Below are 22269 nucleotides of genomic sequence, written 5' to 3'. Positions count from 1 at the left end.
TTCACCTGTTCAAGTGTATTTTTCTGGTTTTCTTTGAGGGATTTATTAATTTCTTCCAAATTTTTGTTTGTCTTCTCTTCCATTTCTTTAAGGGAGTTTTTCACTTACTCTTTAAAGGTCCCCATTGTTTTTATAAAATTAAGCTTAAAGTCATTTTCTTCTACTTCTTCTGTGTTAGGATGATCAAGTCTTCCTGTTGTGTCTAGTGGGTTCTGGTCTTGCCATATTGCTTTTTACATTGTTGTTGGAGGAACTCTTGCATTGGCACTCACCCATCTCTTCCTTCAAATGAGGCTGGTAGTGTCTTTGCATCTTCATCCAATCCTTGCTGTGGCTGTCTGAGTATTTGGGAGTTTTTCTTAGTCTCCCCTGTGCTGTCAGTGTCTGACTCTGAAAGCCTCTGAGGTCTCTCTACACCTGCTCTTTTGGTCTTCTCTTCTAGTTTGCTCTCTCGGTGCTCTCTCTTAATCCCCTCAATTTTGTGTCTTGCTCTTGGTCCCCTCAGTATTATAGCAAACTCTTAGCTCCTAGGCATGGTGTGGTTCAGTTTGTGGGGTCCAGAGGATGGGATTGGGCTTTGGGGGAGTTTAGCAACAGGAATCTTACTGCTGACTGGCTAGAAAAGCTGAAGGAGTTGGGGAAGGGCCCCTGGGTTTTTTCCCACTGGAGAGGTCCTAGAGAGTGGGGCATCTGGCTGAGGGGCTGTTAATTCACCTCTTAGGCCCCTCAGTATTGGAGCAAGCTGAGTTTTAGAGTTCCACAGAGAATTGGTGCTTTGGGGGGTGAGATGTAGCTAGTCCTTTGTGTGGTGGCTAGATGGGTTGGGGGGTAGCCTAGGCACTGGAAAACTCCCTGTTGTCTGGCTAGAAAAGATGAGGGAGTTGGGGGTTTTCCCACTGGGGAGGTCCTAGAGAGTAGGGTGTCTGGCTATGTGGCTGTTCACTCATCTCTTAGGTCCCCTCAGTATTGGAAGAAGTCAGCTCTTTTTTTATTTTGTATATCTGTGTTTGATATATCTCTGAAAACAGTTTCCACGGAGATAACTTTTCTTACTCCTGATATTTTTAAACATTATTAATACCCTCTCAAAATTTAACTGATATTTTTGATGGATAATATATTCGTGATGAAAAGCTTTCCTTCAAAAATTTAAAGTGATACCCTCTCATTTTATGTGTCCATGGAAAAGTAAGAGCATGTATTGCTGACATGTCTTTTGCTGTCTGAATGCCCAGGCTTTGTATTTTAAGTATTTCAAATATTTTCTCTTAGCAGAATTTTAGATTTTTTCTAAATTTAATAACATAAGAATTTTTGTTAGTTTCTGTCATTCATAGAAATGACAAATATTAACAATCTTCTTTCTTCTGATGTGTGTGAGTTAGTGTGTGTGTGTGTGTGTGTGTGTGTGTGTGTGTGGTGGGAGGACAACTCCTGTTAGTATTCCCATTCTCTCTCTTTTCTTTTCTTATATACTTTCTTTTCCCACTATGTGCCTTTATTATAGTTTGCTTTATTTTCTATATTTTCCTGACTATATTTCCCAACCTGTCTTTAGAAATTATTCTTTTTTTTAACAAGCACATTTTTAACATCTGTGACATTTTGGTAGATGTAAGATCATCCATACTTCCCCCTCCACATCTGTTCTTGTGTAACTGCAGCTTATATCCCATTGGAACATCCAAAACTATCTCTGATCTTAGTGCTTTAATTTGGCCAACTACTGTATTTTATATTATTGCCTATTGATGTGGGATTCTCCTTTGTATGCTGTGAATATGTTTTATTACCATTGGTTAATGAATAAAGTTGTTTCAGCCAAAGGCTTAGCAGAGCAAAGCCAGACAGGAAATCTGAATGGAGATACATAGAGTAGACAGAGTCAGGGAGACATCATGTAGCGACCAAAGGAGAAGGACCCAGAATTTTTCCAGTAAGCCATATCCCGGTGGGCAATACACAGATTAATAGAAATGGCTTAATTCAAAATGTAAAAGCTAGTTAGAAATCTGCCTAAGTCATTGGCAAGACAGTGTTGCAATTAATAAAGTTTCTGTGTGATTTTTCAAGTCTGAGCAGCCTGGAAATAATGAGCAGCCTTGCTCTACAACTTATAAACTAACCTAGTACTTTCCTTTTAAATCCTTAATAGGTAAATTGAAAATATCTTTTCTAAGGTGGAGAGATGGCTCAGTGGTTAAGGGTACTGACTGCTCTTCCAGAGGACCCAGATTCAATTCACAGCACCCACATGGGAGCTAAAAATTGTCTGTAACTCCAAGATCTGACACTCTAACACAGATCTATCTATCTATCTATCTATCTATCTATCTATCTATCTATCTATCTTCTATCTATACATATATGTGTGTGTTTGTAAATGTAACATCAAAATACTAATGCACAGAAAATAGAAGTAAATTTTAAAAAATGTCTTTTCTATATAAACTGCATTTTAGACAGGTTTGGTCTTCTCAGGACTCTGGAAATGAAGGAAATTGAGAAAATATTGCCCTCTAGATACCAAGTTTGCAAAACAAATATGCTAGCAAATGCCTAATTTCAGAACTTCAGTGAATGTGCTCTTTAGATTGAGGAATTCCAAAATGGGAGCCTTAGTCAATGTCAGATTTGCTTTCTGTGACTTATAGAGTTAATTAATGACAATGAGTTAGAGACAGTGTTATGAATTTGCAGCAAGTCCCCAGCAGCTTTTAAATGTGAAGTATAGCTCAATAAGGTAGAGAAAGACTACAAGAAGTTATTTTGAGCTCAATAACTTTGAATAAAAAGAATAGCTCACTGCTATGATTATAAAAGGAATTCCACAAATTTCAAAAGGTCAATAGGAAACATGAAAATATTATGTCCAGATTTGAAAAGTCCCCCAAAAACCAACAAGGAGATTGAGTCTCATAAGTAAAAGCAAAGAGCATTTATTCTACGCAAGTTTGCAAACTTGGACGCCCCACGCATCCAACGTATTGGAATGTTTGGAGAACCTGGAGCTCAGTTGAAGTTGGGTTTTTGTAGTAGCAAAGGTGGGGGTGAGGAATTTTTAAGGTTCAGAACCCTTGCTTGGCTGCTGTTTGTCCAGGGGTGTCCTGGTGAAAAGTAATGGGTATGTGTTAGCAGGTAATCCTATCTACAATGGTTGGAATGTTAAGAATTTCCTTTGGATGGTCTGTTCCTGGAGCTGAAATGACATTTCTAACCAAATACACAGTAGTTCACAACATGCTGGCCCAGAAACAAGAAAGCAGGAAGGAGTAAAAACATATATTCCAGAGTAAACACAGCTCATGACCTCCTTCCTCCCGCTTTCCAGAATCTCCTAATAATATCACCATATTGTGAATTCAGCAAGGGGTTGATGCACTAACCGAGTCAGAGCCCTCAGGCTGCAGTCATATCTAAAGCACCTCCACAAACACACAAGAGGTTTGTGTGCATCTCTTTGTCTGAGGAAGTCGAAGTTCAGAACTAGTTATCATAATAGCTCAGTTATATCCATAAAATTTTATAGTCTAGGAAAAGGAAATTAATATGTTTACCCAAACTCAACTTACAAATATGTGGAATATTATTAGACTAACATAGATATTTCAAGGAGAGACTTTTGTAGAGATAGATGTCTGGTAAATGTGCCAGGACAGCGAACAGAAGAATGGAAACTACTTGGTGGTGAAGTTGTGTTTTAGAAAAAAGAAGTAGACATGTGATACCTTCCTAAAGGCCATTGGATTTGCAAATACTAAAAATAAAAAGAAAATTCCTTCTAAGTTTTATAAACTGAAATGAGGAAAATGCATGGGAACTTCTATGTACATATGGATATTATGGCTCTATCAATCCACATTGGGGCAGATGATGCTAAGAAATAGTCATGCCCTGCTTGAGGTCTACAGTCTACTACTTAACTGGGAGAGATTGTCTTTGTTTTGTGTGATTGTTCTATGAGGTGTTATTGATTGTGTCCCATCTTACTGATACCCCTACTGATCCAGAACATACTGATAAATTTTGAGCCTTCTTCAATCAATGTGTCTATATGTATATGTGCATGTATGAGGTAAGAACAGTCATAAGCTTTCTGATTGTTCTTCACACTGCTTGGCATTTCACAGTGAATGGCCTTTAGGAAAACCATGACAAAACTGTTCAATGGTGCCACTTTTAAGTCATGTTAAAACTGAACAGAAGGCATCTCTACAATATAAAATGCACTTATAACCTTTGAATGCTTTAACAATAAACCAGTAATGTCTGCTGACTGTCTTAGAATTGTGTTCTGAGTATATGAATAGGATTAGTGAGACAAAAAGAATAACATTTAAAACTATAAGATCACACGTGTTTTCTTTACAAATAATTTCCCTGTATTCACTCATAGAATAGATACTCAAGTTCAGAATTACGTAACTAGTGTACTTCAAACTAGAAAAGTTACTTTTGTTTTCATTCTTCTTGCATCTGGAGTTTAGCCCAGAAGTCACTGTCCATATTTTCAGATAACATTTCCTTATTGAGAAGTCCAAGGCTTTTCGGGCTGAGGGGGGGGGGGGGACTTAATTGGGGGAGGCGGAGGGAAATGGGAGGTGGTGGCTGGGAAGAGACAGAAATCTTTAATAAATAAATAAATTTAAAAAAAAAACACACACACACTGACCCGTTAACACATGGGCTCAGCTCTGTCTTCACCACAAAAAACAACAACAACAACAAAAAAAAAACAAAAAACATTTCCTTATTGAACTAAGTACTTAACCAGCATGCATGAGACAGGTTTGCTTTGCTTATTTATGGGAGCTAATATTGTGACTCTTGAAGCACATTTTTAAAAGAAAATATGACTGAGTCATTCAACAGCTGGTAAATGATTACCATATATTAACTTATAATAATAACCTTATTATAATTATTATAATACAATTATAGTAACTATCCTTTTAATAATTATCTCATATTAATATAGTTCCTGGATAATCAAGTGTGATAGACATTTACTAGGTTATGTTTTCTTATAGTATTTCTTATAGTATTCAAAGCTACTTGGAAATATCTTTTTTTCATAGTAAAGGAAAAATAATGATGTGTATATGAAAAGTTTAATCTTTAAAGTTTCTGGTGTATTTGTAATACATCTAAACAGTACACAAACTGAAAAAGATGCTTTCAGTAGTATAACCAAGTATCATCACCATCATGACCTTTAAAACCATAGTTATTGCCATCATTATTTTTAAAAGAAAATTAGGAATAGCGCAAAACTTTCTTTTATTACAACTAGCACTCAACTGATGCTAGTTCAAGCCCTAAATTAATTCTGCCTCAGCCTGTAAGACGCTATAAAGAAGACAGTTGCCTGCTCTCTTCCATTTAGCTCTTTTATCTCTGAAAGCCTTGGTTTTCCCCATTCGATTTCTAAATTTCATGTGGAATTCCATATAGAGAATAAATACCTAAAACAATCCTGAAAAACAAACCAACCAACCAAACAAAAACCCAAAGTTGTCTGACTCCAAAGCATGTCACAAGGTTACAATAACCAAACCAATGTGGTGACTGCTGAAGACAGACAGACGGACCTGGAGAACTGAAAATCAACCTTCATCATCACAAGCATCACTGTTATCAACCATTCAGAGTTGACACCAGCACCACTCTTGAGTGATTTCCAAACCTGTAAAACTGAAACCAGTCACCTGTGCACAATGTTCCTCTTTACTTTCCTCCCTTTAAAACCTCGACAAGTTTTCCACTCTTTATTTCTCCTTTCCACCTATTCTTCCCCTCGCCATTGCAGTTTCTGTCTCCTTTTCATCACAGAAAAAATAAAGGAAAATCATGGTTCTTCTTTGAAATATCTGCAAGTATATAATAAGAAACATTTGGTTTTTTGCACCTGACCAACAACTAGAAGGGAGATATTCTACACCTATAAGGAACTTTATATTTTCCAGCTTATGGCTTCTTGGTGGAACATTATTCCCTGTGTAGGATAACTTTAATTACGTTATTTTGTACACATACAAACATGTATTGTGTGGTATGTAAATTCACACACATATGATTTAGGAATCTTATAAAATGGATTTCTATATGTCTTCTGCAACTATCCTTAGTGTCACTTTATCCTTTTCACTGCTTCTCTGCCCTACCCATCCATAATAATTTTCACATATTTACCACATTGCTATTCACTACAACACTATAGTAAGTTCTCTGAACTTATGCTTTGTCTATCTGAAATTTTGTGCTTCTTGTAGTACTCCTCATATTATTGGTGACAGTCAACCATGGGTTCACAGCAGATGTGTATTAACTACAATAAGACACCCATGCCGTGTTCTATTAACTGTACCTTTTAAACACAGAATTTTAAAGGGAAAGCTGTGAACAGCATACTTTCTCAGTTCCAGTCTCTTTGTCCTTTATACTTCAGATGCCACTGATTTGAGAAAAACTTATGAGTGTGTCATTTGACTTGTCTCCACTGTTCCCATTTCCTTTCATAGCTTCCTCATTCCTGCCACCCAGATTGCTCACCAGATCCCAGATGAACTGTGTACCATCACGCATACCCAGGAGAACAGACTCCTCCACGTGCTACTGAGATCTTAAGACTACTGTAGTCACCTCATTGTGAAATCTTGCAACTTTCCAGCTAGCTTGTCCTGAGTGTGTCACAATCACAATGCAGTGCAGTTGAGAAGGTGAGTTGACTATATGCATAAATTGCATAAATCTATTATTTCCTTACAGAGTATTGCTCTGTGAAAATCCAAACCATTTTATTTAATCATTGCTTGATTCCTGATTCCTCACACATGGCAAAGCTGAGGAAAATAAATGGAACGTAATTTTTTTAGTTTCCCAGAGCTGACTCTATTGCACAGTGGCCTTCTTTCTGTGAAGACTATAAACAACACTGATATGCAGACGTTTTGCAGTTACAGACAACTGATTGTGTGTTAGGTAAATTTTGAGAAAAACTTTAATTTATCCTCCTCCTGTGTGTTTGGGGTGCATGTGTTCATGCACATGTGTGCAGGATATTGTGACTCAGGCCAGGAGAGCCAACTAGTATTTTTAATACAAGGTCCCTCATTGGCCTAGGGCTCACTGGGTCAAAAAGGCTGGCCAGGGACTGCCAATTATTCCTGTACCTCTGTCTGCCTGGTACTGAGATTATGAGTGTGTTCCCTTATGCTTTGGTTTTTATTTGAGTGCTGGTGATAAAACTCCAGTCCTCGTGTTTCAGCAAAAACAACTGTACATACTGAGCTGTCTTCCTAGACCGAAATTTTAATAGTTGTTCTGTTTTTTACTCAGTACCTTTTAAAGTAATTCAACTCCAGTAAGAAACTAAATAGAATGAAATAAGTGAGTGATTTACTAGTGCTGTATGTGTGCTTTAATATTTAACTGACTCAAGTTAATAATAACATATTTCAGAAATAAGGTACTACCATTCAACTTATTTTCATCTAACTCATTTTCAGCTACTCTGAGTCACAGTCAGGGTAGCAGAGTCTATTGGCATGAGAGGAATCCAGAGAGTGATATTCACACTTGACTGTAACAGAATGTATCAGAAACAAAGAAGTCCTGCTGCGAAGTAGTAGTGGGCAGTGCTGCAGGGCAGTCAGTGGGCAGTGACTCTGTGGTTACAGTTGATGAACTTCCTGTACTCAAAAATAACCATGGTTGCTCTGAGACTAAGAAATTCCTGTTCGGTAATCTGGGTATTAACCCAATGATGAAAATAAGATTGATTTCATTAATGCCTGAGTTCTTTTTAACCATGTGTTTGCCACTGAATTTGAGCAGCTAAAAACAGTGTTGAAATCTTTACAAACTGAGTGTGGGCCTATGGAAACCCCAGCTCCCCTGGCACACCAAGTTCCAAGTTACTGGAGTTCCTTTTCTTACTGTGGTTGAGGATATTCCTGAGAACTTCATTGTTTGCATAAGTTGTAGTGTTTCAAAATCATTCTTCTGATATTGAAATATTTCCTAAAATTCAACACTTCGCGTAAGTATTTTGTGGCAAAAATACAAAAGTCTTCAAGTCCAAACCTTCTGAGAGATTTATTAAAGTGTTAAAAAAAACTAATAAGTAGAAAACTATACATTGTATTTTTATAAATTCACGGATACCCAATTTCCTAATACGATTAAAAATTAACAAATGAGAATCTAACATGAAAGAAAATTAGATTTGCTTTTTAGACATTACACCTGGTCCCTCCTAGCTATCTAGTTGGCAATTTAAATATACATAATATATATATATATATATATATGTGTGTGTGTGTGTGTGTGTGTGTGTGTGTGTAATTACAAGGTTACAAGGCCATAATTAAATGTTCATGTGAACAAACAATGCATTTGAATCATACCTAGTTTGTTTTATTAAATCTAGAATAACAAAAATAATCTTCAAATAACTTCATTTCAACAGATTTATTATAGTATTTTTATTGAAAGAATAAGGAAAAAAGAAATGAGGAAAAGAGGGAAAAAGTGAGGAAGAATAGAGAAAAAGGAAGGAGGGAAGAAAAAAGGGAGGGAAGGTGAAAGGGAAGAAAGGAGGTGGCCTTGGATGCAATGGATTTAGGAAAGGGATTAGTAGTTCTGAGAATTCAGCTGAACGGAATATTAATAGAAAGGAATGCGTTAAAGATATTAGTATTTTACCTCATAATAGGAAGGCAGATATACAAAATCTTAAACCTGTGAATATTCCAATTATTTCTCATTTTAGAAGTAGGAACATTTCTTCACATTTTGTTTTCATTGAAAATAGATTCTTCTTTCATACAATAAATCCCAACCACAATTCCACTTTCCTCCACTTTTCTCAAATCTCACTATGCTTCCCCATCCAAGAGATCTACCATTTACTCTTTAGAAAAGAACAGGCCTCCAAGAGATTATTCCTAAACAGGACAAAACAAGATACAATAAGATAGGGGAAACTCCTGATGTAGGGAGCAGGTATATCTCTGACTCTTTTGCATAGTCTTGGGTCTCTTTTCCTCCAATTAGGTTGCCTTATGCAGCCTCTATATGAGTGCTTTTACCTAGTTTTATTTCTTAACTTATAAGTAATTGCATTTATAAAAACTTCATTTGATCATATAGCATATATGACCATAATGCAAAGGGAGTATTTTAGCCTAATTTCTACATGAGCAGATATGAAGAGCTACTAAAAGAAAAGACCAGATTCTAAGATATGTAGCTGACTTCTCCTGAGGCTAAAATAAGGATAAACTTGTACCTTTTGTGAGATTTTTCCATTCCATGTCTTCTTTGAGAATATACAAAAATATTTAAAAACCTATTGGTACGTAGCTGCCCAAGATCTCCAAGGACAGGCTACCCTTATTCTGTTTCTGTTGGGACTTTGATCTTATCTCAACTGCTTAGCCCAAGCCAAGTTTATGTTCCAGTCTGGGAGATGAAGTGTGGCCTCTGTCACAGTTAATGGTCTATTGTTGTGCAAACATATGACCAAGACAAAAGAAAGCCATTTATTAGGGCTTTAAAGTTTCAGAGGGTTAGAATCCATAACTATCATGCTAAGGCACATGAAAACAAAGAGGCAAGAATGACACTGAAGAAGTAGCTGAGAGCTTGCATCTTAATCCACAAGCAGGAGACAAAGAGCATTCACTGGGAATGGCTTAGACTCTTGAAACTTCAAATGCTACGGTCAGGGACACACTTCTTCAACAAGAAAGACCATACCTCCTAATTCTACCTAAACAATTTCACCTACTGTCCACCAACTATTCAAATATATGAACCTATGGGGGCCATTTTTTTAAATCACTGCAGCCTTGTAGCAGGCAAACTCACATGCAGAGAGCTGGCTGAGTGTGCTGCTGGGTGACCACCTGGTACCACAGACAGGCTCTCCAGATAGTAGTAGCCTTTTCTGTGGTTAACTTCAGTATCACTGTCACAGTGAGACTTCATTCCAACGTGGTGTTCTCTAGATGGTGGAAGTATCTATGTCCACTGAATTTACAGGATTACCTACTTACTATGCCTGTCACCCAGTCAAGCAGTCTGTGGTCAACCCACAAAGCAGAACAGTACTGCACATTCACTTTCTAGGGTTCTGTTCAATAATGACTGGCCTCTTGAATGGATGTCAAATTTTGGAATCTGATAGCAACTTTTAAAATTGGTTTCTACTTTTCTCTTATGATTGCTATTGTCTGTGGCCTCTATTTTGGGCCAGATAGAGAATTTTATTACCAGGTGGCTACAGGTTATTTACTACTCTGCTAACCCAGTAAAGGTGCATTTATAAATGGCCTTCAAAGGACTTAGCATCTACTATCAATGCATAAGACTTGAAGGTGACACAGGGAACTCTTATTATACATAGATATATATGCTGTAACTATGATGGAAAACAATGTATTTATGCTTCTTACCACACCTAGATATCAGAGGTCTAAAAGCAGTATGACAGGTCTTTAAAATTATTATTGAAGGTAGAATAAAAATCTCTGCTCTTACGAACATACATTCTTACAGGTTGCAAGGTTATTTTTCAGAATAAAAAAAAAGGAGCAACCATTGAAATTAAAATAAAAAATCATTCATAACTTATATAAATGCATGACATTTCCAAATTTTCTGCCCTTCATGACATCACAAGATGGAGAATGTCCATTATGATATCACAAGACTGTGAAGATTACTGTGAGACCTATACAGCTTCAGCATCAATGGAAGAAATGGCTGTTACCTGCAGGGGTAGAGTCCTATAAGGCAGTACACTCACCTGGAAGCTGCATCCAATATTATGGAGGGTTTTTGAGGCAAATGCATTTATCTTTAGAAATGTTTAATTGGCATGTATTCTAATATGGAAAAATACACACAGATCATAAATATCATAAATTGCAAAACAATGAAATGTCCAAATAATTTTGATTTGTCTGGATATTAAATGTTGGCATCAGGTCACAAAAATACTTGCTACATAATATGTGGATTCAATGAATGTATCATGGAATTTAGAAAAATAAGACTAAAGGATAGACTACACAGAGGTCTATTAGATAGTAAAATAAAATTTAAATGTTAAGTAAATTCAGACAAACAAGTATTTCAGTTATTTTTGAATGACTGCTTATTCTAGCCTGTTATCAACCTGTCAAATTTGGTAAAGAAAATGAACAAAATTGAAATTGAATTATCTAAGTTTGGGTTATATTTTTTACTTCCTTTAAAACACAAGTATCTAACAGTTTCATAGATACAAAAATAGGTTAACTTTTATTAAACTATATATAATCTGAAAAATACAGTTTATTGCATATGAATTCACACATTATGTAGCAATTCAGCACAACTGTGAAATATGTAGGAATATACGCCATGAGACAGCAGAGTGGGCACACAACACTGCTGAAAGGGAAATATTAGTGTCCCTGCTTCAGTTGGTTTTTCTCTTCCATCAATTCAAGTATCTTTTTTTCTCAAAAGAAGAATTTATTGGCACAATTCTGATGAATGAATAATGATTCCAAATAATCAGTAAAATTAGAAGCAATTGTCATCTTGGTGATGATAATCACAGCTGATAGTAGCCATAATGTGGCCCATATTGCTGCTTATGTTTTCTTTCTTTCTTTCTTTCTTTCTTTCTTTCTTTCTTTTTTTGACAGCACGGTCTGTAACTTTATTTTTTTCTAGCATAATAATTTAAAGTATTTACACACTGCACACTTACTGTTTTTACAGATACTTGATGTGGGAGTGTCATATATCAATCTGTTGATTTCATTAGTTAAGCAATAAAGAAACTGCTTGGCCCTGATAGGTTAAAACATAGGTGGGAGGAGTAAACAGAACAGAATGCTGGGAGGAAGAAGAAGTGATCTGAGAGAGGTCACGCTCCCCTCTCCCAGGCAGACACGATCGATGAAGCTCCGACCCAGGATGGACTTAGGCTAGAATCTTCCTGGTAAGCGCACCTTGGGGTGCTACATACAGATGATTAGAAATGGGCTAAATTAATATGTGAGAATTAGCCTAGAAGAGGCTAGATAGAAATGGGCCAAGCAGTGTTTAAATGAATACAGTTTGTGTGTTGTTATTTCGGGCATAAGCTAGCAGGCAGCCGGGATGCTGGGGACGCAGCCTCACCGCTCCTATTACAACAGATACTCATATGCCTAGAAACCACATCTACAGGTTTCTCTGGAAAGACTCGGAACAATGTGGGGGGTTTCCACGCTTGCATAGAAAAATGAGTAGGGCAAAAGTTAAGTCTTATAGATTATAAACTAAAGCATCCCCTAACAAAAACAGATAAAAATCTTAATTTAAGCTCATAAATACTTTGATTCTTTTATAATTGTGAAGGGAAAAACACTTAACTATGGAAATTTAACATTTTATGTCAATGACTTTCTATTGAACAGATTAGTTGAATTCTCAAACTGTTTCTCTCTTAAGTTATTTTCTACAAATTATTTGGAGTTAACCCAGGAAAACTAGTGCAGGAAAAGGAACATACAAATTAAGTACCATTCTAACAGGAAAAGACATTAGATTAAAGGAATTGTCTTTGCTGGCCTTCTCTACTCCTTTGAATTTTGAATCATAAACCAAACACTGGAAAAACCAGTATAATTCAAGAGGAACAGATATGTAAATAGTGATATATCTGTTGCTTGAAGATTTGCAGTGAACAGATATAAATAAAGTAAGAATAAGTTGGCGGGGCAGGAGGCATATGAGCAGTCAGGAAAGACACATGTTTCTAACTTTATCCACTCACAAAACTTTACAGTAATTAGGTCAAATAAATCCTAGCCACAGAGATGTGAAGAACCAAAAGCCCCCAAATTACACACATGAGTAAAGTAATGCGTGGTTCTTGATCTTAAATAGAAATAAAAAATACTGAAAATATATATTATAAAGAATTTACAAAGTCTTTCAAGGCCACAACTTGTCAAATTTCTAGGAAAGTCACAATTAGATCACAGTGCTAAACGTTGGCAGGCCATTGGACACATTGTCATAGAAAATTTTTTCAGTTTGCAAAATCACTTAGGAACACAAGTGGTTTTACCTTAAAAATTAATACTGGGTTGGGATGTAGCTCACTCACTGGTATAGAAATTATCTAACAAATGACAAGCTATGGGTAAAAATCAACTTCACACACTGTCTTTGTCTCTGTAGAACACTATACTTTTGCAGTACTATATTGAAACAATGTCAAATAATTATCTGAGGACTATTACTGCTCCATATTTTCATGAAATGTACTCCCATTAACCTACCACCATCAAATAACACTTCCCATCCAATAAAATGCCAAAGAAAAGTAGACATGGAAATGATATCTAATACATCTTTAAGTGGTTTTTCATGATCTTGTTTATCAAGGAACAACAATCATGCTCCCCAAAGAATTGGTGTATAGCTTATCTTCATCTTGGTGAATATTATTTATGAAAAAATCATCCTATATTGTTTGAGGTGATGGGGTAAGCCCAGCTTTTATTGTTGTCCTTCTTTATGTTTTTGTCAAGTTTATTCTATCACAAGAGGAAACTTAACTCATGCAATCTTTTCAAGATTTTTACTAGAATATCTAGCACCAGTTATTATCCGCCGAATCATTGGACTGAAGAGAAATGAATACATAGTCTATAGATTTAGGCCCCCTTGGTCCAAAACTTGCCCTCTTGCTTGATGTAACCTCAGTTTTGTAACATATTCATATTTTCAGCCATTAATAAGAATGCTAGATACTATAGGATTATATGGGAATTCATAAAATATCTTAATTTTTATGTTTGAGTCATTCATTTGTACAGTGTATATTGATTGTATTCAACCCTCCCATTCCCAGTAGACCCCTTACTCTATTTATCACCAAATGTCATATCATCATATATTGCTATTTATAACCCTTTGAGAATGTTTCATTCTGCCTATATTCAAATGTGTGTGTGAAGGAGGAAGGTCATTTGTTAAAAAAATAAAGAAACTCTTGACTGGCCCTCATAGGTTAGAACATAGGTGGGTGGAGTAAGCAGAACAGAATGCTGGGAGGAAGAGGAAGTGAGCTCAGACTTGACAGCTCTCCTCTCGGGAGCATACGCCTCAGAAGAGACGCCATGCCCCACTCCTGGGCAGACACACACGATGAAGTTCCAACCCGGGATGGATGTAGGCTAGAATCTTCCTTATAAGTGCACCTAGCTGTGCTACATAGAATATTAGACATGGGCTAGTCCAGGTACAAGAGTTAGCCTAGAAGAGGCTAGATAGAAATGGGCCAAGCAGTGTTTAACAGAATACAGTTTCTGTGTAATTATTTCCGGTATAAAGCTAGCCGGGTGGCGGGAAGCAGCCCCACAGCTCCTATTACTACATGTGTGGGGGCATCCATTAGGATATGAGTCACCTCCCAGTTTCCATGTCCCCAAATAAGAGTGATTCTTCCTCTCTCAGCAGTCCTTATTTCTTAGTAGTTCCCAAGAGAGGGACCTCAGGGCAATTTCATAATATCTTAAAGGTACATACCCAACAAGATAATGGAGGTCATTAGTATTTCTATGATCTGTTTGTGTTTTGCTATGTTCCTCTTCGGAGTCCTCACTGATCACTGACAGCCATGATTGTTCCACCATGTATAACTTCACATGGCATTTACTGTTGAGTTTGAATGAGAAGCTCGCATTGTGAGTGAACATAGTGAAAGAATGGGTTATCTCAGGTTATCCCAGAAGCAGAGAATGTTTTACATGTTTGTGAGCCACGAAAGAATATCTTATTGAGAAATATTAGTAAGAAAAGAAAAACATTATACTGAACAGAGATTATGTATACATAGTTTAATGTCACAAAAGGAACATTCTAGCTTGACAACATTTTTTCTCATTACCTACTGGTAGGAAATGAGATCTGTAGGAGTTTCCTTTATTCCTAAAATAGGAATTCATTCGATGTTAGAAGTCCAAAGTTTTAGGAGAAAAACATGAAACCATCTATCATTTCTTCTCTACTGTTCCTTGCTTCCAAACCCCAGCCAAATATCTCCCCAGCCAAATCAGCTTCCACCACTATCATTTGGTTGTGTTTTGTAGAAATTGATGTAAAAGGAATCCATTAACAAGAATCCTTTCAAGGCAGGCTGGAAGCTTACTTCAGCCTCCTTCAGAAACCACAAGATGATTAGAACTTTGCGGTTGGTATGTTATCCTCACACAGAATCATTAAAAAGGCACAAGTGTGCATTCCCAAAATCGTTACATGCAGCTCCAAAACACCCAAAAGAAATGTTTCGAGTTCCTTTGTCTCAATAGCCTGCCTGCAGCAAGCAAGGTAGGCCCTTTGTTTATGAGCTACCCAACCAGCACAGAGATCTGATCTCAGCACCAGGAGAGCCATCACTGGGGTGAGACAGTTTTTGACCCACGGGCAGCAGCCTGGGACACGGAACTCAGACGTTCCTCATCCCCATTTCCTTCCTGGTCTTCCTGCAGGCACTATACTCCCCGGATACTGCCTCTCTCTTTCTATAGAACCCAGCTTGTATCCAGAACTCCCCCTTCTGCCTCACTCCCTTCTTCAGGCACATAACATCACCCAATTCAGCCTGTTTGGGTGCTGGGATCTAGTCGTGAGGGCAACCGAGTGGGCGGTAGTTCCTTTGTCTCAATAGCCTGCCTGCAGCAAGCAAGGTAGGCCCTTTGTTTACAAGCTACCTGAACAGCATGGAGATCTGATCTCGGCACCAGGAGAGCCATCACTGGGGAGAGCCATCACTGGGAAGGTACATCAGTGGGCAAGGAGACCTGATCCTGTAAAAGAAGATTCATAGGGGAGCATTAGGAGGAAGAGATGGGCAGGTGCCAATGCTGATGGCCATATAAGTTTTTTGATATCTCAACAGAAAGGGATTTGAAAAATTAAGAAAAAATAATGAACCTCCCTACCAAAAACCTCCCTACCAAAAAAAGCCCAGGACCAGATGGTTTCAATGTGGAATTCTACCAGAACTTCCAAGAAGAGCTAATACCTATACTCCTTAATGTATTTTACAATATAGAAACAGAAGAGTCATTGCCACATTCCTTTTATGAAGCTACAGTTACTCTGATACCAAAACCACACAAAGACTCAACCAAGAAAGAGAATTATAGGCCAATTTCACTCATGAACATTGATGCAAAAATCCTCAATAAAATACTGGCAAACCGAATCCAAGAACACATTAGAAAAATTATCCATTATGATCAAGAGATGCAGAGCTGGTTCAACATATGAAAATCTGTCAGTGTAATCCACTATATAAATACACTGAAAGAAAAAAAGCCATATGATCGTTTCATTAGATGCTGAAAATCATTCGACAAAATTCAACATCCCTTTATTATAAAAGTATTGGAGAGATTAGGGATACAAGGGTCATACCTAAATATAATAAAAGCTATTTACAGCAAGCCGACAGCTAACATCAAATTAAACGGAGAGAAACTCAAAGCCATCCCACTAAAATGAGGAACACGACAAGGCTGTCCATTCTCACCATATAGCAATAAGAAAACAAAAGGGGATCAAAGGGATTCGAATTGGAAAGGAAGAAGTTAAACTTTCATTATTTGCAGATGATATAATAGTGTATGTAAGCAACCCAAAAAACTCCACCAAAGAACTTTTACAGCTGATAAACACCTTTAGTAATGTGGCAGGATACAAGATCAACTCCAAAAAATCAGTTGCCCTCCTATACACAAAGGATAAAGAAGCAGAGAGGGAAATCAGGGAAACATCACCTTTCACAATAGCCACAAACAGCATAAAATATCTTGGGGTAACTCTAACCAAGGAAGTGAAAGATCTATTTGACAAGAACTTTAAGTCTTTAAAGAAAGAAATTGAAGAGGATACCAGAAAATGGAAGGATCTCCCATGCTCTTGGATTGGGAGGATCAACATAGTAAAAATGGCAATTCTAGGCGCTGGGACCGAACCCGAACCGGGAGGACAAAGGGGTGGCAGGTAGCTCCTTTGTTCCCATAGCCTGCCCGCAGCGAACAGGGTGGGCCCTTTGTTCGCGAGCTAACCAAGCAGCACGGAGTTTTGATCTGGGCACTGAGTGAAACATCATTGTGGTAAGTGAGTGCTGCAGCAGCTGGGAACATACCTCAGCCCGCCCACACTTCCTGGCCATCCTACAGGGCTATACTGCCCATACCTCCTCTCTCTTCCTATCCCATACAGCTTACATCCAGATCCCCCCACCCCCTGTCTCCCTCCCTCCCTCCCTTCTTTGGCCGCATAGCAGCCTGCTAGGGCACTGGGACCGAACCGGAACTGGGAGGACAAAGGGGTGGCCTGCAGCTCCTTTGTTCCCATAGTCTGCCCGCAGCGAGCAGGGTGGGCCCTTTGTTCGTGAGCTAACCAAGCAGCGGAGTTTCGATCTGGGCCCCAAGTGAAACATCATTGTGGAGAAACATCTCTGGGGAGTGACATCACTGGGAAGGTCCATCAGTGGGCAAGAAGACCTGATTTTGTAAAAGAAGATCCAAAGGGGAGTATTGGGAGGAAGAGATGGGCAGACGCCAATGCAGGAATTCTCCCAACAATCTGAAAAACAACATGAAACCACCAGAAGCCAGTGACCTCACAACAGGAGGACATGAACAGCTTAATCAAGAAGAAGAAGAAAAAACTGACTTCATGAAAGTGATTGACACCCTTAAACAGCATATAAAAAATTGCCCTTATAGAAATGGATGAGAAGTATAACAGAAAGATCGAGGAATTGAGTAAATCAGTGAATGATACCCTAGGAAACCAAGGAAAAACAATCAAGCAGATAAAGGAAACAGTTCATGACTTGAAAACTGAAATGGAGGCAAAGAAGAAAACACAAACAGAGGGCCGGCAGGACATGGAAAATCTAGGTAAACGATTAGAGACTACAGAATCAAGTATAACCAGCAGAATACAAGAGATAGAAGAAAGAATCTCAGATTCTGAGGATAACATAGAGAAAATAAACGCTCTGATCAAAGAAAACAGCAAGTCCAACAAACTCTCATCACAAAACATTCAGGAAATATGGGACACAATAAAAAGACCAAACCTAAGAATAATTGGAGTAGAAGAAGGAGAAGAAGTGCAGCTCAACGGTACAGAAAATATACTTAATAAAATTATAGAAGAAAACTTTCCCAACCTGAAGACAGATGTACCTATGAAGGTTCAAGAAGCATACAGAACACCAAATAGGCTGGATAAAAAGAAAACATCCCCTCACCATATAATAATCAAAACACAAAATATACAGAATAAAGAAAGAATATTAAGAGCCGCAAAGGAAAAAGGCCAAGTTACTTATAAAGGTAAACCTATCAGACTTATACCTGACTTCTCCATGGAAACCATGAAAGCCAGAAGGTCCTGGATAGATGTACTGCAAAAATTAAGAGACCACAGATGCAAGCCCAGACTACTATATCCAGCCAAACTTTCATTCACTATAAATGGAGAAAACAAAATTTTCCAGGATAAAAACAAATTTAAACAATACGTAGCCACAAATCCAGCCTTACAGAAAATAACACAAGGAAAATCACTAACCAAGGAGTCCAACAATGACCACAATAAATCAGATATCTAGAGACCCTTCACCAGCGCAAATCAAAGAAGGGAAACACACAAACCCTACTACTAAAAAAGTGACCGGAGATAACAACCACTGGTCATTAATATCACTTAATATCAATGGGCTCAACTCACCTATAAAAAGGCACAGGCTAAGAGATTGGATAAGAAAACAGGATCCAACATTCTGCTGTCTACAAGAAACATACCTCAACCTCAAAGACAGGCACCTACTCAGAGTAAAGGGCTGGGAAAAGGCTTATCAAGCAAATGGACCTAAGAAACAAGCAGGTGTGGCCATACTAATTTCTAACAAAATTGACTTCAAACTTAAATCAATCAGAAGAGATGGAGAGGGACATTTTATACTCATAACAGGAACAATTCATCAGGAAGAAGTCTCAATCCTGAATATCTATGCCCCTAATATAAAAGCACCCACGTACGTAAAAGAAACATTACTAAAACTCAAGGCAGCCATCAAACCGCACACACTAATAGTAGGAGACTTCAACACTCCTCTCTCACCAATGGACAGGTCAATCAGACAGAAACCTAACAGAGAAATTAGAGAATTAATGGGGGTAATGAAGCAAATGGACTTAACAGACATCTATAGATTATTCCACCCAAAGAGGAAATAATATACCTTCTTCTTTGCAGCTCATGGAACCTTCTCAAAAATTGACCACATACTTGGTAACAAAGCTAACTTACACAGTTACAAAAAAAATATTAGTAACCACCTGTGTCTTATCAGATCACCATGGATTAAAGTTAGAATTCAACAACAATGCTACCCCCAGAAAGCCTACAAACTCATGGAAACTGAACAGTCAACTACTGAACCATACCTGGATTAAGGAAGAAATTAAGAAAGAAATTAAAGTCTTCCTGGAATTCAATGAAAATAAAGAAACAACATACTCGAACTTATGGGACACTATGAAAGCAGTCCTGAGAGGAAAGTTCATAGCACTAAATGCCCACTTAAAGAAAACAGAGAAAGCACATATTGGAAACTTAACAGCCCACCTGAAAACTCTAGAAAAAAAAAGAAGCAGACTCACCTAGGAGGAGTTGAAGACTGGAAATAATCAAACTGAGGGCTGAAATCAACAAAATAGAAACACAGAAAACAATCCAAAGAATCAATGAAACAAAAAGCTGGTTCCTGGAGAAAATCAACAAGATTGATAAACCCCTATCCAAATTAATCAAACGGCAGAGAGAGAACACGCAAATTAATAAGATCAGAAATGAAAAGGGGGACATAACCACAGACACAGAGGAAATTCAGAGAGTCATTAGATCTTACTACAAAAGCCTGTATGCCACAAAACTGGAAAATGTAAAAGAAATGGACACATTTTTAGATAAATACCATTTACCAGTACTAAACCAGGACCAGGTGAACAATCTAAACAGACCTGTCAGTCGCAAAGAATTAGAAGCTGTTATCAAAAACCTCCCTACCAAAAAAAGCCAAGGACCAGATGGTTTCAATGCAGAATTCTACCAGAACTTCTAAGAAGACCTAATACCTATACTCCTTAATGTATTCCACAATATAGAAACAGAAGGGTCATTACCAAATTCCTTTTATGAAGCCACAATTACTCTGATACCAAAACCACTCAAAGACTCAACCAGGAAAGAGAACTACAGGCCAATCTCACTCATGAACATCGAAGCAAAAATCGTCAACAAAATACTGGCAAATTGACTCCAAGAACACATCCGAAAAATTATCCATTATGATCAAGTAGGTTTCATTCCTGAGATGCAGGGCTGGTTCAACATACGAAAATCTATCAATGTAATCCAGCATATAAATAAACTGAAAGAAAAAAACCATATGATCATTTCATTAGATGCTGAAAAAGCATTTGACAAAATTCAACATCCATTTATGTTAAAAGTCTTGGAGAGATTAGGGATACAAGGGCCATACCTAAATATAATAAAAGCTATATACAGCAAGCCGACAGCTAACATCAAATTAAACGGAGAGAAACTCAAAGCCATCCCACTAAACTCAGGAACACGACAAGGCTTTCTACTCTCTCCATACTTCTTCAATATAGTGCTTCAAGTTCTAGCAAAAGCAATAAGACAACATAATGGGATCAAGGGGATTCGAATTGGAAAGGAAGAAGTGAAACTTTCGTTATTTGCAGATGATATGATAGTGTACTTAAGCGACCCCCAAAACTCCACCAAAGATCTTTTACATCTGATAAACAGCTTTAGTAATGTGGCAGGATACAAGATCAACTCCAAAAAATCAGTCGCCTTCTTATACACAAAGGATATGGAAGCAGAGAGGGAAATCAGAGAAGCTTCACCATTCACAATAGCCAAAAGCAGCATAAAATATCTTGGGGTAAATCTAACCAAGGAAGTGAAAGATCTATTTGACAAGAACTTTAAGGTATTGAAGAAAGAAATTGAAGAGGATACCAAAAAATGGATGCACCTCCCTTGCTCTTGGATTGGGAGGATCAACATAGTAAAAATGGCAATTCTACCAAAGGCAATTTATAGATTCAATGCAATCCCCATCAAGATCCCATCAAAATTCTTCACAGATCTGGAGAGGACAATAATCAACTTTATATGGAAAAACAAAAAACCCAGGATAGCCAAAACAATTTTTTACAATAAAGGATCTTCTGGAGGCATTACCATCCCTGACTTCAAACTCTATTACAGAGCTACAGTAATGAAAACAGCGTGGTACTGGCATAAAAACAGAGAAGTCAACCAATGGAATCATATAGAAGACCCGGATTTTATCCCACAAACCTATGAACACCTCATTTTTGATAAAGGAGCTAAAAGTATACAATGGAAGAAAGAAAGCATTTTCAACAAATGGTGCAGGCACAACTGGATGTCATCCTGTAGAAGAATGAAAATAGACCCATATCTATCACCGTGAACAAAACTCAAGTCCAAATGGATTAAAGACCTCAATATCAGCCCGAACACACTGAGCCTGATAGAAGAGAAAGTGGGAAGTACCCTACAGGTGTTGGGCACAGGAGATCGCTTCCTATGTATAACACCAGAAGCACAGACATTAAGGGCAACATTGAATAAATGGGACCTACTTAAACTGAGAAGCTTCTGTAAAGCAAAGGACATTGTCACTAAGACACAAAGGCAACCTACTTACTGAGGGAAGATCTTCACCAACCCCGCAACAGACAAAGGTCTGATCTCCAAAATATATAGAGAACTCAAGAAACTAGACTTTAAAATGCTAATTAACCCAATTAAAAAATGGGGCACTGAACTGAACAGAGAATTCTCAACAGAAGAAGTTCAAATGGCCAAAAGACACTTAAGGTCATGCTCAACTTCCTTAGCAATCAGGGAAATGCAAATCAAAACAACTTTGAGATACCATCTTACACCTGTCAGAATGGCTAAAGTCAAAAACACCAAGGATAATCTTTGCTGGAGAGGCTGTGGAGGAAGGGATACCCTCATCTATTGCTGGTTGGAATGCAATCTTGTGCAACCACTGTGGAAGTCAGTGTTTCGGTTTCTCAGGAAATTCGGGATCAACTTACCCCTGGACCCAGC

Source organism: Microtus oregoni, unplaced genomic scaffold, assembly GCF_018167655.1.
Source record: "Microtus oregoni isolate MIOR12 unplaced genomic scaffold, Mior012 000034F_ref0000314, whole genome shotgun sequence".
Taxonomy (NCBI): domain Eukaryota; kingdom Metazoa; phylum Chordata; class Mammalia; order Rodentia; family Cricetidae; genus Microtus; species Microtus oregoni.
This window is presented reverse-complemented; position numbering follows the sequence as displayed.